The sequence below is a fragment of the Arvicanthis niloticus genome, chromosome 5 (assembly GCF_011762505.2).
Source record: "Arvicanthis niloticus isolate mArvNil1 chromosome 5, mArvNil1.pat.X, whole genome shotgun sequence".
Taxonomy (NCBI): domain Eukaryota; kingdom Metazoa; phylum Chordata; class Mammalia; order Rodentia; family Muridae; genus Arvicanthis; species Arvicanthis niloticus.
Window position 1 is genome coordinate 47,822,565 of NC_047662.1, and position 17,767 is coordinate 47,840,331.

General features: G+C 40.6%; 1 protein-coding gene and 1 long non-coding RNA gene across 3 annotated transcripts in view; one reads left to right on the top strand and one right to left on the bottom strand.

Annotated features, from left to right (window-relative positions):
* The window catches only part of Pde4b (phosphodiesterase 4B), a 604,839-nt gene that overhangs the window by 163,256 nt on the left and 423,816 nt on the right, over positions 1–17,767 (bottom strand). The gene's annotated exons all lie outside the window — the stretch shown is intronic.
* LOC143442402 (uncharacterized) lies at positions 7,988–17,413 on the top strand. The gene is made up of 3 exons (XR_013110567.1): positions 7,988–8,774; positions 10,136–10,251; positions 17,278–17,413. It is a non-coding gene; the product is annotated as an uncharacterized LOC143442402 (long non-coding RNA).

The window sequence follows — 17,767 nt, forward strand, 5'->3', positions numbered from 1 at the left end:
AGTTTGTATTTCAAATAAGGACAGCCACAGAATATGTACGACGTACGCCCATAGCTGACCTTCTTTTCCTTAATACTGCATCATTTTGGAATACTGTTGTCTGTAGCACATCATTTGGAATACTGTTGTCTGTAGCACAGATTTCTGGGTTGCTTTTTTTTTTTTTTTTTTTTTTTTTTTTTGTAAAGGATTTGCATTGTTTGATGATATCACCTTTTGTACAGTTCTTGACCACTAGATAGATAGATTGTGATTTGAGTTTTTAAAAAAATAATGGTGCTGATATTTGTGATTAAGACTTTTGTAGATGTATCATCCCTTAAATTCCCTCATATTGGCTATTTTGGAATAGGATTGGTGAACCATGCGACTTAAAAGTGTGTGTGTGAGTGTGTGTGTGTGTGTATGTAAGAGAGCGAGAGACAGAGAGACAGAAAGACAGAGAGACGAGAGAGAGAGAGAGAGAAAGACATCTACCTCCACTTCCTGAGTGCTGGAATTACAGGTATGTGTCACCATGTAGAGGTGGGGATTGAACCCAAGTGTTTCATATCATGCATGCTAGGTAAGTGTACATCAACACTGCTACAACCCCAAGTCTGCACAGTTAACTTTTTAAGATGCCTAGTGTTGTTTTGAGGCTTACGCATTGCACATTAGTGGCTTCACATGGTGATAATCAAGGGGCAGCAATCACCAACTGTTGTGGTTTTTTCTGCAGTTGCTTTTAGTTTCCACCTTGCTTGTGAGAAACAAGAAGGATAAGACTCAGAAACTGTTAGAAGTTGCTCCATATCACACGGTTAATTGAGGGATGAATGGGGATCCAATTTTGCCATGTCTTCTATTCCATTTGGTTCTGTTTCTAGTTGTGGTAGTAAACATTGTATAAACTACACCAAGAAAGCAGTTACAATGGCACAGTTGCCCGCTAAACAAATAGAAGTGGCTCACTGCACATAAAACCCTCTGGCGTTTTCCCATCCATTTGACTGCCCTATATCCCACCATGCCAGTCTTGCCCACTCATCCTTATTGCCTTATCTCTCACCATTCTAGTCTTTTTTTGTCTTTCCCTTTTCCAGCCTTTATAGATGTCTTCTAGTCCAATAACTACTCTTACTCTTGTAGCTTCTGTATGTTTGTGTGTTTTTACATGATTTGCTTTTTAAAATTTCACTTGCAAAATCTTACCCATTATGTAAGGAAGAGCTCAGTTCATATCTCATGTACCTTTCTTATCCTAATAGCAGACTAAATCTCTATCTTTCTTCTTCTAACAGCTTTGGTAAAATCCTGTAATGTTCTAATCCTATTGCTCATGAAAGATGGTAAGTGATTCTGTTGGCTTAGGTTGGAATGACTGGAAAGTTCATCTATAGAAATATATGTCCCAGCAATGGAAATACTATTTTTAAAAATTCAATAAAGCTCTATTTACAAATTCTCTAGTACAAGTTAGTACAGAGCACATTCATCCTAGATGAGAATATGACTTATAGCAACATTTAGACTTCCAGGCCTTTACTCGTGTTTATGGCAAATTCTTATCATATTTCATTACCTACCAATTTGTGTGTCCTCTCCAGACTGGGAGCTCCACAATGGAAGACATTGTATCTTACTTATCTTGTACGTGGATTAAGCAGCACAATGCTTGATTTATGTTGCAGTGAGTGCTCACTAGAGGCAAACAAGTTACTAAGCAAGAGGATGAGTGAAGGAGAAACTGAATCTCTTTCTCTGACACAGAAGCATCAAAACCAGGTGATACTCCGAGTTCTAAAAGAGGCCTTAACCACCTGGGTAAAAGCCCCCACTGTTCTCAAATAGAAGAGACATGAATAGGAAATGAACAGATCAAAAAACTTCAGTTGATGATATCATTCTATACAAAAAAACAAAATCTAAATACTTGATCAGAAAACACTTTGTTTGATAAACACTTTCAGAAAATAGGATACAAAATTAGCTTGTAAAATCAGTAACCTTCTTGTATACCAACAATCAACATGTCAAGAAAGAAATCTGGAAAACAGTCCACTCACAATTTTCTATACTAAACAACCACCCAATCAACCATCCCATCCACCCTTTTAACAAAACCTAACCAGCCATGTGACTTGCCTGTACAATAAAAAATTGAAGATAATAAAAAAGGCAATTGAAGAAGAGACTACAAGAAGGAAAGTCCCCCATGCTCATGGATTAGAAGAATTAGTGTTGTGAAAATGTTCATTTTACCAAAAGAAATGGATGGCTCCATGTAATACTCATTAAAATCTCAACAGAATTCTTCCCATGCAAAAATACAATAGCATAGAAAATACAATTTTAAAATTAACATAGAAGCACAAAAGACTGAGACAATCTAAAGCAATTTTAAGCAAAAGAAACAACAGGGGAAAGTATCACCATTCCTGAATTTAAGTTCTACTATAGAGCCATAGTAACAAAACCAGCATGGCACTGGCTCAGAAACAGGCATCTAGATCAAGGAACGCGAATGAAAGCTTTAGAGGTAAACCTGCACAACTACATCCACATGAGTTTTGACAAAACTCATGGAAATATACATTGGAGAAAAGAGAGGATCTTCAGCAAAAGGTTTTGTCAAAATTGGGTATCCATACGTAGAAGAGTAACCTGGACTCCTTTCTCTACTCTGTTCAAAGTCAACTGTGGGAGCCGACAGAAGGCAGCTATCATCCTTGCAGCCATCTTGAGCCATATACCCTGGCAAGAGACTTGATTACAATAGCCTACAACAGCTGAGCACACTCTGATAACACCCAGGATCTTTCCTTGGGTGTGTGAGATTAAAGGTGTGTGACTTAAGGGTGTGACTTAGAGATCAGATTTAGAGACAAGGCTTAAGGGCATGATTAAAGCATGACTTAGAGGTGTGGCTTAGAAGTGAGACATATAAAAGGCAAGAGGCAGACAGGAGAATCAGAACAATTTGGAGGATAAGAGAATGAGACACTTCAGAGAGTACAAACTTGGAGTAGGAATTAGGCATTAAGACAGAACAATTTGGAGTACAACTTAGAGGACAACGTAGAGTACAACTTGAAGTAGGAATAGGCATTGAAGAAGAAGAAGACACTTGGACTAGAGAACTCAGAAGAAGAATTATTAGTTATTAGGCACTTGGCACTTGGAAAGAACTTGGAACTTGGAGGCACTAGGCACTAGGAACTCAAGACTTGAGACTTGGAGAGAAAGAAGAGAGACTGAAGAATAAATGGGATTGAATCACACTCTGTCTGGTCTCCATTCCTTATCCATCCTCACTCTCTCTCTTGCTGAACCCCGACCCCCAGACCTGAGCAGCTGGAGCAGTGTAGGCTCTAACAGTTTAGCCCCCAAGGCTTTTGGCAGTGCGGGTTCCAAACATTGACAGAACGGTCCGAGACATTTTGGCCCCCCTGGAGTGTGGGACAGGCTCTCAACATTTTGACGCCCAAGCATGAGGCAGCTCGGGCTGCAACAGTCAACTCAAGTGACATTGTTAATATAAGATCATATATATATATATACATATATATCATAATATATGATATAATATAATAATATAATACACTATGTTAATATAGATCTAAAATTGTTAGAGGGAAAAGTAGAGAAAACATGTCAAGATATTGGCATAGTTAAGGGCTTTCTAAGCAGGATTCCAGTCACTAGGGAAATATAGCCAACAACTGACAAATGGCACCTCATAAAATTAAAGAGCTTCTGAATAGCAAAAGGAAATGGAAACAGTTAATTGGTTGAAGAGACAGCCTGCAGGATGGGAGAAACTTTGCTACTGTACTGATGGAAGATTACTATCTTGTCTATACAGGGGGGAAAAAACCTATACAAGAAATCAAACAACCTGACCCAACTAAATGGGCAAGCAAAATAGACAATTCTCAAACAGTGAAACACAAATGAACTTTAAATATATGAAGAAAAGTTAGCCTTAGTAACCATTAGAAAGATGCAAATCAAAATGACATTGCAACTCACCTTAGAATGACAGATATGAAGAAGACAAATCCAGTGCTGTGGAGGATGTCGGCAGGGGTGGGGAAGCTTTATGTATACACTGCTGGTGGAAGTGTAAGCTGGTCTACACGCAATGAAATAAATGTAGAGTCTTCAAAATTGTAAGAATAGATCTGTCTTGTGACCCAGCTATACCATCATGGAGTAATTATCTGAAAGGACTCCAAGCAACATATCACAGAGACACATGCACTTTAATATTTTCTGTAGCATGACTCACAGCAGCTAAGCTATGGAACCAGCCAATATGTCCAGTGACAGAGGCATGAAAAGGAAAATTAGATGTATATGCACAATAGAATTTCTTTAAACCAGACAGAAAAAAAATGAAGTTATATCACTTACAGAAACATAGATGAACCTGGAGATAATCAGATTAAGTTAATTAAGCTTGCTTGTCTCAGAAAGACAAACATGCATTTTGTTCTCACCTATGGCTCTAGATTGTGTATGTCTCATATAAATTATTCATGTGATATGATTTGAAAGTAGAAGTAAACTCATCTAGAGGAGTAGAAGGGAGTAGGGGGAGGAGATGGGAAGAAAGGAGGGGGGAGTATGTTCAATAATTTTGCTTGTATGAAAATGTCCTTCTTTAACGTGATGCTATGCATAAATAATATATGTGAAATTCAAAACAATTTGCAAAGGTAGGAAACTTTCTCCTCTGCCTGTTCAAATCCTAAGGAATCCACTTCAAGATAGATCAGCTCACAGTAAGTTTACACATGGACTTCCCTTCCTATTCTTTACCTTTTTCTACACAAGAGCAAGGAAGAGAAGAGGAAGGAACAAGAGGAGGAGGAGGAGAAGGAAGAGAAGGAGGAAGAGGAAAAGGAAGATGAGTAAGAGAAGGAGGAAGAAGAGAAATATCTAATACCTATTCATTAAGTGCTAATGATCAAGGTTTGGGTTCAACGTTCCAAAACCCAAGGCACATGGGGGCTGATAACAATAACAGTCATACCAGTAACAGTCATAACAATAATAAATATGACTTGGTCACAATTCTATAACTGGTACTATTTAAGTTGTTCTACGTGAAATAACTCATTCAGTCCTGTAACAACACAGAGATTAAGAATTAAAGGTGAAATGAAGATTCAGAGACCAAGGTTTGGGGAAGATGTAAGGAGTAATGCTCTTGAAATTAGAGCTGGAATCTAATCTGAGATTGTCTGGTCTGAGAATCTCAAGCTTCTCAAGAGTGTAGACTTTGTACTGTTGTTTCCCCACCACATGAGAGTGCATGATGTACATCTACTATTTAATTATGTTGGCTACACTTGGGATTGGGAGAATACTAAAGAGCTAATGTGTTGTAGGAAATTGGTGTGATGTCATGTTAGGGTGGGAGGGCATGGAAGAGGACCAAGGTTTGGGGGTAGAGAATATGTCTTGGGCTTGAACTCCAAAAGCCCTAGTTACTAACCCATGAGCTGTTCTTGTCTGACAAAGAATTACCCATCCCAGCACCTACACAATACTGTTTCTGGGTCAGGGCCCATTTAATCAGTTTGAAGGCTTTGTAAAAAGTTGCTTCCAGAATCAAAGATTCAAAGTAGCCACAAATAAAAAAAAAAAAAAAAATGACTAAGTTTGGGAGGCAACAGATTTTACCTTGAGTCACACACCTGGTGGGTATCGGCACCAAAATGTCAGTTTCCGGAGTTCCAGCCGGTGCTCTTTCATTTAAGTTACACAGTTTCATCTGAGCTAGGGAAGTTGACAGATCAAATTATTCAAAATGGGACTTTCCAAGGCCTGTCTGGAATTTGGATGAGTGCCTCCCTGTGTCCCTACAAGGCACACCCTAGTTTCACTGCAGATCTGAAATCTAAGTCTCTCCTTCTGATGTCAGATAGCAGGGGTACCTCATAAGCAGTGAGTGGCAATCTGCAGTGTCCTGAAAACTTGGTCCCACCCTCTTTTCCTGCTGCCATAGCCTCCCCCAAATCCTCAGCGGTTAATGAGTTAATGAAGGGGATTCACCAAGGAGAGAGTGAGGAGGGAGGAAGGGGGAGGGGCCAGGGAAGACACAGTCATTGATCATTGGCTCAGTACTTCACCTAAAAGGAGAGAATGGAACAAAAGATATCTCCTCTGCATTTTCTTTATTTCTAGACTCTAGATGTAAAAGCAGATTTGATATAGCTCAGGTGCTGATGAGTGCTGTTCAGAGAAAGCCAGGATTGTGCAACAGATGTAGATTTGATCACTAGGAAGCTTTCACCTCAAGACACATGCCAGTGGGCACATGACCTCTCAACAGGAGGAGATTAGTACTAAGTGTATAGGGGTTAGAGCTAAAAGCTCTTCAGATCTTAGCTATGTCACTTACTAGCTGAATGTCTTCTTGCTATTCATCTTTGCTGAGGTATAGTTTTATTGCTTATAAAAATGGAATCCCATCTTGACCTTCTTGTGATTTTTGAGATTAACAAGACATAATTCCTAATAGTAAATACCATACTCAGCATATGCTATGACATCATGTTGACACATCTTTGCCTATGTCTTGTGTTTCATGCCAGACCTTTTGGGAAAAAATGACACACGTTAAGAGTAGAAAATAATTTAAGTGGATTTTCCAAACCAAAGTGCTAAAGTAGATAACTATAATACTGGAATTTTTCCTTCCAAATGATAGAGTCTATCCAAAAACCAGAGGAGTAAGGCAATAAGTGACCCACCAAGGCACTCAGAAAGGGGACAGAAGAAGCACAGTTTCTGCAGAGGAAGAAGACATGGAAGTAAGTGTTTTCAAAATTCAGCAAAACAAGTCATTCAAGACCTGAAGAAAAGGCAAGACCTGGGGGCAAAAAAAAAACAAGGTGAGTTGCTGACTCATTAAGCCACAGGAAGCTCCTACAATTGTTTTCCTTCAGTAACTTGGTGACACAGCTCTTCACCAAAAGATATTTGGGAGTTGGGGATGGGACCTCTGTCTGTAGTCTCAGTACTTCAGAGATGGAAGCAACAGGAGTTCTGGGATAGCCTGGTCTACATAGCAAGACCCTGTCTTTAAAAAAAGAAAGAAATAGGAATAAGGTGAGGTAGAGAGGGAAGGGGGTGGTGTCCTGGTGTGTGATAGTCTGTGCTGTCTGGTATGAATGCTACAGGTGATGCTATCCTGACACTTGTGTGAAAGGCACACATGGCTCTGGGATGAGTTGTCCATCTCTGAGAATTCAAGCTAGGGATGATTGTCAACACAATCTGGAAGGAAGATGGGAGAGCTGTCTGATGATAGTGGGTTCTGCACAGTGTCATGAGCATTCTGAATGACAGAAACACAAGACTTGGGGAAATATGCTGAGAAGATTCTTTCTTCATATTTGAAAAAGAAGTCTGAAAGATCACTTTGTGAGTTAGATTGGAATTCAATTTTCCAAATTCTGAGGGAAGGTATAGACCTATTGAACCCTACCCTGATGAACTCAGCAATATATTCAGGATATATATATTCAATATATTCAATATATTCAGCAATATATTCAGGCACATTAATCTCCCTCAAGACAGTCCTGGGCAAATTAACTTTTTAAAGATAACTCAATCGCAGTTGAGTTTTTTAATAATTGGTTCTGAGATCTAGGAAGTGGATTTTTTTTTTAAAGTTGAAGCCCATAGGTTTCTTTTTTCTTATGATTGGCTGCCCAAGTAGAGCGGTAGGTGAGAACAGTAACATTTGTGTGACACTCCAGCTAATGCACACACTGTCCAGGTGTGCAAACACAAAGTTTTGCACTTCTGGCCTTGCATACACACACCCCTGTCTGATTTCTAGAACAATGCTGTGAACTGAAATTGAAGTAAGATGTTGGGCATATGGAGACTTTCATTTTCCTCAACTTTAAACATCTAACCTGTAACAAGTAGGCATCATTCAAGCTGGGCTACTCTTTGAGACAGGTTATGTGCTTTGGTGGGCAGTTGATACCCATGACAAAATTGACTTGAGGTGTCAACTTGGCAGGGCTGCATGGTCCCCTTTACTTAACCAGTGACCTGTAGCTAATTGCTTTACAGCTATTTTGTACATAAGGTTGGCATCTAAATTGGGAAAGTGAAATTAAAGAAGCCCCTGTCTATCCAGTCCTTGTGTAAACTCAAGATCAGGATCTGGGTCTAATTTGTGAGAATATCACTTCTTTTCTAGAAGATATATTTTAAGCAATACATGTCAAACTGGATGAATGGGTGATAGGAGGAGGGAGGCCTGCCTGATCTCATGTAAGATGAATGAACTGAAAGCAGCTACCCACAACAGGCAGTGGGAAAAAGTTTTCCAGAAGCAGCAATTTGAACTGCTTGCTTTAGGAAGACTATATAGAAGGTAGCTGGGAAGATTGGCAGTCATAGGGGCAGGAGTGAAGGAATAGGGGCCTTGAGAGAAGAACTTTCTATGAGAGAGAGAGAGAAGGAAAATGGAAAAGTAGATCACTGGGAGAAGAGACCTGCTGTGTTGACAAAATTCTTCTGAGGCGCCCTTATTTTCTCTGGAAACAAAAAAGTAGCAAATCAGCCCAAGACACATTTGTGTGCATGTGTTTGGCACCGACTGCAGAAGGTACACATGGAGGAGTCTCTATCTGTCAAGGTGACTCCACTGGGTAGCTGCATGCAGAAGTGAAGATTTGCTTGGCAGTCAGTCACCGAATAACTAGAAGACTTGTGTGAAAAGTCTCTTCCGGTGCAGAGTTCCACGTTTCCTTCCGGTGAGTATTGACTTGGTCTGGCTAGCTGTGTTAGGTTTCTCTGGGGTGACCTTTCCTGAGATGGAGGGTAGGGAATACAGGAATTTGGGCTTGTCTTGAGCAGTTAAAGAAAGGGCTCATCTATGCTGTTAGTAGATGGTAGTCTGAGATGTCATCACAAGCTTTTGAAACTAATGCTACCTCACAGACACTGCTTCAAGTTCCCCAAAGCTATAACAGTTGAACAGTTGCCAAGTCCTGCAGATTCTTTGTTGCTGAGAGAAAACACTTGCTTATCTGAATGCTTCTTTAGGGTGAGATGGTTCAGCCAGTAAAGGTGCTCCCTGCCAAGCCTACAACCTGAGTTCTATCTCAGGTCTCCACAAGATAAAAGTCTTCTTCAAGCTGTCTCAGTTTTATGAGTGAGTGTGTAAGTGGATGCACATACATGTACACACACACAATATGTATGAATACACACAAATACATACATATACATACACACAAATGAATGAATGAATAAATAAATGTGATAATTGTTTAAAAATAAGAGAAAAAAATCTCACCACCAATTAGCATTCATTTAGTGCCTTTGCTCTAGCACTAAACACTAAACACTAGAGTCTTTAAATACAATTGACTAATTCTGATCTTACAATGATCATTGCTCAGATGAGAAAATCAGACCCAGACATGTTGAATCATTCATTTGTAATCACAGAGCAGCAAAGAAACAGAAGGACTAACGCACAGAAAGGCCAGCTCCAGATCCTGCTCCTTAATCCTGGGGGTGGGGGTCTGGGGGGTGTTGGGGTGGGGCAGGGCTAACTCTTATGGTGGAAGAGGTTCAGGTCCTGGGAACAGATAGGCCCTGTTAATCATTCTGCCTTGAGGCTCATACTGAAGTTCTGTGTTTACAATTCAAACTATCTCATAGCAGTCTCATTCTCAATATCTCTCCATGTCTCCCAAGTAAATTGATAATAAAGTTTACTTATCGCTCACAACCAGAAAGTAAGGTGCCCTCCTGTCTTCCCAGCCTTTCTCACTTTGCTCTTCACTGGGGTCTATGGGTGAAGTTCCTTTGAGGTATTGGTTTCTTTCTCAATGACCATCCGACTAGTTAGATTCTGTTCAGTCTTCAGGGCTCAAGGTCACTTATTGACAAAGCTCTTCCTTGTGTCTCAGTCTCTTTCAGTCCCCATAAAAACACACAACAATAATTAGAGACAGTGTTAAATAATACTGATAGAGCTATAAATGATTTACATATAAAGACTTGTGTAAACACCATAGCTCTAGTAGGTTTTAGCACTGTTCTTACTTTTATGTGTGAAAAAGTGGAACATAGCTATAACATCATGTACCCTCCTTCATTACAGTTATCAAGTTCACATTGGTGCAAGTACTTAGGAGGTATGTGTGCTGGTCTATGAACAACAGAGCAGAAGCTATTGCAATGATCTGTAGATGGAGATACTGTGGCCAGGCTCAGCAGGTAAAAACATAGGCTTTCTTTTAAAAAAAATTTGTTTTCAGCATTTTAAAACTATGTCTATATGTGTGTATCTGCCTGTGAATTCAGGTGCCTTGGACTCCAGAAGACGGCACTGGATTCCCTAGAGCTGGAAAGCAGTACCTGTTTCTAACTACAGAGCCAGCACCCCCTTTAGGAAAAGATGTTATTTTTATTATGTCTCAATTATGTGTAAATGTGTGTGTATGTGCCTGTGCGTGCAGAGACATGCACTTTCAAGAAAGAAAGATCTAGATCTTAGTTCTGACCTATCGCTTGTTAACCTGCTGTCTTGAGTAAGCCCAGGTTCTTCTCTGAGCTGTCTTTGCAATCTGTGAGGAACAATACCTGCAGAAACAGTGAGTAGAAGATCATAGATCCAGAGGATTCAGCATAGTGCCTTCACCTAGAAATAGAGTCACTAGTTTTTTTACTCTCTTGCTGTCAGCGGCAGGCCTGTGGGGCTTTAGAAATATCCCATGCTAGCTAGACTCCAGACCCTGGAAATGTGAAGACCAGAGTAGAGTTGGGGGAATCTGTTGTGCTGCCTCTGCTGGTTAAATGAATCAGATGACCACCACGGCCTCGGCTCACTTTGTAGACAGTGAAGAAAGGGATGAGAAATGTACACAGAAGTCTGAGTGTCACTCTTGGTCCCTGTCAACAGGTCTGGATGAGAGGAAGTCAAGACAGTAAGTTAAGATCTAGTGAGTTCTATTGTCTGTTCTCCATTTCAAGGGGACAGTCCCTGTTTTGTTTCTCTTCTCTCAAGTGAAACACTTCCCTGAAATTCTCCTGGCTTCTGAGAACAGCTCTAGAATCAGCCCACAATGATTAGAAGCAAACAGAACCCATCCTGTTCCTTGGATCATGCTGTCTCGAGGATGTGGGAGTAAAAAGGGACACTAAGAAGGTCCCCTTCCTTCCTCTATGACATTCTAGCACTTTTTTCATTTTCATCCTCCTGCAGGCTAAGCTGTACTTACCCATGTGGTGAGGAGAAGGGAGGTAGGGTATGCACGAGAGAGCTTTCCCTGTCCCAGCAGTAAGTACTGTTTTTCCAGAAGGAGCCAGAGTCTCCTTGGCACCCCTACCTTTCCATGTTGTATTCTGCTAGTCAGATTTTACCTGTCTCCAAAGAGCAGCTCTGAGCTGGCTTCAGTTTTTACTCCCTGCTGAGTTGCCTGTGTTGGAAAAAACCTGTGCCTAGGAAGGTGTGTATCAACCCTGATGTCTGGATATAAACAGTTACAGTGATCTGTGTGCCTAGGAAGGTGTGTATCAACCCTGATGTCTGGATATAAACAGTTACAGTGATCTGTGTGCCTAGGAAGGTGTGTATCAACCCTGATGTCTGGATTTAAACAGTTACAGTGAACTGTGTGCCTAGGAAGGTGTGTATCAACCCTGATGTCTGGATATAAACAGTTACAGTGAGCTGTGTGGCTATACTCAGGCTATCACACAAAGTGACACCCTCATGGATTTATGCAAGAAAAGGCTCAGATAAATGAGGTCTGGTTTATCAGAGTCATTTGTTGTTCTTGGCAGTTTGTTTTCAAGGGTAATAGCCAGACTTGGTATCCTGACATGTTCATTACTAGGTCATTCTCCCTCTTACTGTCTTTCTAATGAATGTCATAGAGAATCCTGTCTTCAACACAGAGATTTCTACATAACTAGATTTTAATTTATTTTTTTTTATAAGAGGAGGAGAAAAGTGTTTTAAACTAAGAAAGCTTTTCTTCAGGTCTCACAACATCCCCCCATTATCTTCAGGAGACATATTTCAAGATCCCAGGACATGTCAAGAACTGCAGGAAGTGCCAAATGGACCGTGCATGTGCTGTTTGTTTCTATGGTCATATACCTGTGATGAAGTTTAATTTAAGAGTTAGGCACAGTCAGAGATCAGTAGCAGCGAACAATAAAATGGAATAGTTTCAGCAGTCAGTAAGGGAACTTGGGGTTACTTAAAGACAGGCACTGTGATAGCACAATATCCAATCTCACAACCCAGAGTGTGAGTAAGGAACTAATGGGCAGGTATATTGTACAGCATGGATCTGCAGAATGAACACATTCGCCCCAGGCAGGAGGGATCAGATGTAACAATGTCATCATGATACTCAAAAGGCCGTGTGACTGCAAGCTTATAAATTTCCCCTTCTGTGGAATTTTCACTTTATTACTTTTGGACCAAGTTGACTAAGGATAACTGAAACCTTTAAAAACGAAACTGCAGATAAGAGGGAGGGGCATAACATATTACCATGGAAGGGAAGTCAACCAGAACCTTCCAATGGTGCTTTCTGTTCTGGTTTTCTACTGATACCAGAAGTCCTGGATTCTTAGCTCGCTCTCCCACAATGACCATCTGCAACAAACTAGGCCACGTGAGGCACACTGAGAGCATGGGATGCTTGCTCTAGAAGGCCAATTGCAGTTTTCTCATTGTTTTGCCTGTGTCAAGACATTTAATCCATATAAGTAGCTTACAGGGCATGTGCATTTTGCATTCTAATTAGCAAGTGAAGCAACTGAGACATGGAGAGATTAAGTAATTTGTCCCAAGGTCACAAAGTAATCAAAGCTAGAATTTGGAATGGATATTCTAGTTCAGTCACAACCACTCCAACATAGCCTTTCTTACTTACTCTAACAATAATCTTAAGAGATAGAAAATTAAAGTGCCCATTCTCCAGATAGGAAAACAAAGTTTTGGAGAATAATTTGTCGGAGAGACTGATCCCAATTCCTAACTCAGTTCAACTCAATATGCTATTAAGTTCCCATTTTGTGGCACTGTGGTGGGTAGTGAGAGACTAGAATGTTTATTAGGATAAACTACACGTATTTAGTCATTAACTGTGTTATTTTGTGCTAAAGTGATAGCACTGGCTTCACTTCACTTCACGTGCCCTGAGTGTCACATGCCATCGAGGTTAGCCAGGGATTTCACCACTGTGCGCATGTTCTGAGAGTCAGCAGAGATTTAGGCAAGCCTGAACAAAGCAAAGGAAGCAGCTGAGCAACTCCGATATCTCGGACTCAAGCTTGGGCAATCATTCACTGCTATTTGCTCATCCCATTAGTGTTTATTGGGCATCAGTTAGGTTTTACATGCCTAGTTGGGAGCACAAAACAAGAGGATCCACATATGAATTTGAGATGCCCATGGTTCTGAAGGAAAGAAAACAGGAAATTTCAAGTATTATCTGGAGATTTTGAGACACTGATTAAAAGTTTCTGAGATAATAATTCAATAGGAATTTATAGGGACACATTCTGAAGATGCCAGATAAGTAGTCTTAAATGATAAAAATGTACATTCCCAATGGAAATGGATAAATCATGTGGTATTCTCTAAACATATATACTAAGCCTTAGATCGAAAATACATGTTTATGTTAATCATCACTCCAGAATTCAAGAAACAGAAAACATATACAACCCTGGGAAATGAGTGTGGAAAGTCAGAAGACTGGCATATTTATTTCACACTACCATGAATTGAGCAATATAGGAGTGGGGCAATAAGGGAGACACGCATGCACATGCACATGCACATGCACACGAACATGCACACACTCACACATACCACCTGTAACCAAAACAAGACAATAACAAAACAATCAAATTAATTAATCAAATTAATCAGTGTTTAGAAGAAGCATGATAGACCAGAAAGAAAGCTGGGTCAGAATATGCAAACACTGTGGACATCAAAACACTTTGGAAGGTGAACATAATGTTTTGGGTACAGTCAAACAAAGTCCTTTACTGAGGAGAGAAGAAAAGACTAGGAAAAAATGGTCAAAGGAGCTGTCTGTCCTGGCAATGAGAGAGCAATGGATGATGGTGCAGTCCTGGTTCTCCCAAGCCAGGACTGCAGGACAAGGGGATAGAGCAGGAAGGACATGGAGCCTGGGTCTCTGTCTGACTCAAGAAGGGTTACCAAAAGTTATAAGTGCCTAGCATTTCTATATACCCCTAGTGATAAATAAAGGAAGGGGACAATCCATGGAGCACAGGGGCAAGGATTGAAGTGAGAAGTAGGTTCTACAGTCTGCATGGCAGATGATGAGGGCCAGATCTGAAGAGATGATGAAAGTAGCTTTCTGGCTCTGAGCCTCGGTGGTAGAAAAGTCCAGGTGTGGAGTGAGTCCTTGGCAGACATTCCAACGACAGCTCAGGTAAACAGAGCCAGCCGGCATTCCCAGGAAGAGGCAGCTGTGTCCTGAAGGGCTTTTCTCTGACAGGCCTGGAAGTTGCTGCGTGATCAGGCTTGAGGCAGGCAGCAGCTGGGGTTTGGGAGGACACAGGCACGTGGCTGCCTCCTGTGAGTGCATTAGTGCAGATGAGGCAGCCATGAGAACCAGTTTGTCATCCTGGCTTCCTCCTCCACCCTTCGCTACAGAGGCTCAGTGTGTCACAGCCGTACCAGCTGCAGAAAGATTGATTCGGAGAATAGGGCCACAGCTTTGGGCCGCGCAGAGGCAGCAGAAAAGGCAAATGTGTGCCTCTTTGAAGGAAGCTTTTTGTTTAAGGATCCAAACGTCAAACAGCTTCAGTAGCAGACAGCGCGATTTGGCTGGAGCAATGTATGCCACTGAATTAACATCGAGATGGGCTGAGCCCAGCAAACATAGTAGAGACTCCTTTTTTTTCAAAGTTCAGTATCTTCCTCTATGGTCTCGATTACAGGAGATACATTTGTGCAGGAAACATTTAGGCAACAACATCTGGGTGTATTTTGGAGTCTACAGTAACCAAAGAGAAAGAAAGGCCGGAACTAAAATGCAAAGGACAAAAAGAAACTGTTTGGAGACAAGTCGGCTACAGTGTAAACTTTTCATTTTCTCTCATAGCAAAACCTGATGGTTGTCTTTGAAAAAAAAAAAAAAAGTGTCTGTATCTAGGTCCCTGGCAGTGATTTGCCTCTGGGAGGGCCAGCAATCTATTTAATGACTCCATTGACGTCAATGGCATAACTGAAATACTTACTAACATGCATGATTCCAGCTTTCAGGGGGAGGGGGTGGATGGTGTCTCTCGGCAGTGCAAAAACACGATGTGGAGTCGGTGAGGAATGGACTCGGCTCTTTCTGCAAATTCTGAGAGGCTAATTGCTGCTGGTCCCCCCAGGTCCTGATTAATATGAGAAAAAAAAAAAACTTTTCCTGCTAAATGAAGAAATTAATTCTGAGCAAGGGAAAGCGGCCACTAATAAGCAAGACTTTATTTTTAGCTGTGTTTGCTCGAGGGAACACATTTACCCATTCTCACTTTAGCTGCCTGACTAATGATTTTGCAGTTACCCATCCTTAAATTTAGATGTATATGAAATAATTTCAAGTCAATGCAGGCAGTTCAGCGTCCATGTTCTGAGGTAAATGTTTATAGGATGGCTATGTTAGACAAAACAGTTTCTTTCAAGCCATTTGGGGAACTATCTTGAGCATTTCCCAGCTTTTCTGGTGTAGTTCTATTTTATGACTTCATTTTGATTTTGTATATAGAGGCTCTTTATATATGGTGTGTAACTGAGGAGATTGTCCCAGCTTTTCAGGTTACACACATCATACCAAACACTGAAGAAAATGTCTGCTATTTTTATCCCCCCCCCTTTTTTTTTTTTTTTTTTTTTTTTTTTTTTTTTTTTTTTGTAATTTCCTTCAGGACCTTCTTTGTCCTGAGTGGTCAGGGCCTTTGATAAGATGGTTGATCTCATTTCTGTTTGCCCATGTGTTGTAATCCTGCCTGACAGTTCTTGCTTAATGCAGAAACCAAGCAAAGGTTCAGCTTGTGCTGGCCTCCCTTTCCAGTCATCTGACATGGATCAGCTTTCAAGCCGTAGCCGTGGTCCTCAGAGAGACCTCTGCCCATATACAGCAGTTGCTCTCACATCCCAACCCTGGGAGTTCTAGCAAAACCTTGACTTTCTGAGTTGTTCGGGGTCAGGGTCCATGGACTGAGCCCCTGCTCTATTTCTTGAGCAAAATGTGCATCTGACATACCTACTTAGACCTCAGAAATAGTCAAAACTAAGGGAAGATGAGCTAGGAGTCATGTGAAGAAATAGGCTTCCTGAAAGGTCTCGTCTCCGGTTTATCAGATGTATCGTCATCCTTTCCAGAGTGGCCCTAAAGCTGTGTTAGAAGACATGGCCTCCCCGGAGCTTGGGAAAAACCTTAATTAAGGCTGCTTTTCAGATAGGTCAGCACATTTTACACTTTACTGGAAGACTTCTGCTTTCTCATCTTATTTCTCCAAATACATTCTTTCCTTGAAATATATTTTAATTGACTCATGTTGAAAATCACCACGATTAATGTTACAGACACCCGAGCTGGAATAGACGTTGTGTCAGTGGCAGTCTGACCTGGAGACCTCCAGGCGGCTCTTCAGTTATCTCAATGACATGGTTGGCTGCCATTTTGAATGGTCCATCAACTTCTAGGTTACTTTAAAAACAGCTCTATTATAAATGGTGATATTCACGTTTTGTATCAATGGCTATTGATAAATTTTAGATGAAATTTTATGATAGAATACCTGACTTCACAGACTTCACACGTTATTTTGGCTGCTACAAAATTCGATATATGATATATATTGCTGTAAATCAAGTCGTTTATGTGACTCAGAGGTGAGAGTTTCTTTTTTAAAAAATATGTTTTTAATCTTTTTGTGCAGGGGAAAAAATCCTTCGGCAAAGGCAGTGATCACTTAGCAATTTATTTTCTCAGTAGGTCCTGTAATGACATAGTCAAAGAATGGATGAAATGTATGCAGGAGCACAGGATAGAGGGTGTGGGGAAAGCATGGCAGTTGTCACATAACCACACATATGTACACAAATTGATTTGTGTTTTTTTTCCCCCTTGGGAAATCCTGCGTTTTGATTCTTCCATGTTGAATATGTCCAGGTGAAAGAAGTCAAGTTCCTACCTTGTTTTAGACTTTATTTTCTTTTATTCTAAATTTTTTTCCTTTCTGTTTCAGTCCTATACAGAAAAAGCCAAGAATTCACTCAATCAAAAGAAAGTGACGCTGGAATCGAAGTCAAGCTGCTCACCACCCTCAGGATTTTTCACACACTCCTGAGGATTCACTGTGACCTCCCAAATCTGCACGCTCAGGCTTTGGAACTGCCCTCTGTAGGTTTAGCCCTCCATTTTTGAATGGTGGCTTTTCTACTTTGTCAGCAAAATGTCACCTTCTCAGGTTTTATTTTTTTCTCATTCAAAACTGCATGAACACATTAGCTTACATAAGCCCCAAGGCCGTCCACTCTCAGTACAGTAAGTGATAAAGACTCCGAAGGAAGAACTGAAGCACAGAAGCAAATACTTTCTTCAGACTCAGAGTTAATAGCTTATTATTACATTTTACCTTTATGAGCTTTCCTTCAAATAAAGTCCAACCTTTATGTAGTTCTGGCCAGTTTGGCATTTACTCTGTTCCTACTACATAGACATAATTTACCATACTA